A 901-nucleotide genomic window follows, 5' to 3' on the forward strand; every position below is an offset into this window, starting at 1 on the left:
TGCATGTATGTATTCTGACTCAACACAAATTCAAACATTAAAATAAAAATAACATCAGAAACATATATTATAAAATTTAATTCAATCTAATACATTATTACTAGATGTAAATTAAAGAGTATAAAATTCTAAAATACATATGCAAAATCTGATGTACACATCACATTACTTATTAAATTATACAAAAACTGCAGATTTTGAAATTTAAAACACTGCTCAGTCTTTGTCATATGGGAGTCAAACTTCTCATAATTTCATTTTTTATAATGAGTATAAAAATGTTCCAGATATTTTTGCAGACATAAGGAAGCTGGAGATCGCATTAAAATAGATTTTGTTATTTGTCAAAAATAATTTTTTAAAAAAAGTTTTACATTGCCAAAACACAACTATTTTCATCATTTAAAGCATTTCAATGATAATTGGGAATATAGACTAGGGCCAATGATTGTGAAAATTAAGGCTAGGTAAAGGTGTGTGTGTGTGTATATATACATATTTGGTTCTGGCAATTACAATAAAAAGAGAGATGCACAACTATAGCAGTCCCATATACAACAAACATTCTATGGCTAATCTTTTTTAGTTATGTGAGATATGTTATGTACATATGTATGTAGAGACATCATTGAAAAAATTCCTTTTGGAAAAGAAGTTGTTTATTCTGTGCGTATATACAGATGTTATGCAAAATTATGCATGACTGTTTGCCAGGAAATGCTCCAACAGTTGAATATTGATCTGAACCTTCTGGAGAAAAAGGTGACTGGTGATGAGACCTGGGTCTACGAGTACGATCCTGAGTCGAAGTGTCAAAGCTCAAAATAACACACTGCTTCCTCTCTAAAGCCCAAGAAAGCTTGCATGAGCAAGTCGCGTGTGAAGTGCATGCTGATTGTTT

The sequence above is a fragment of the Stegodyphus dumicola genome, chromosome 1 (genome assembly GCF_044657685.1).
Source record: "Stegodyphus dumicola isolate Sdum_Otavi_A_Nest chromosome 1, ASM4465768v1".
In the NCBI taxonomy this organism is placed as follows: Eukaryota; Metazoa; Arthropoda; class Arachnida; order Araneae; family Eresidae; genus Stegodyphus; species Stegodyphus dumicola.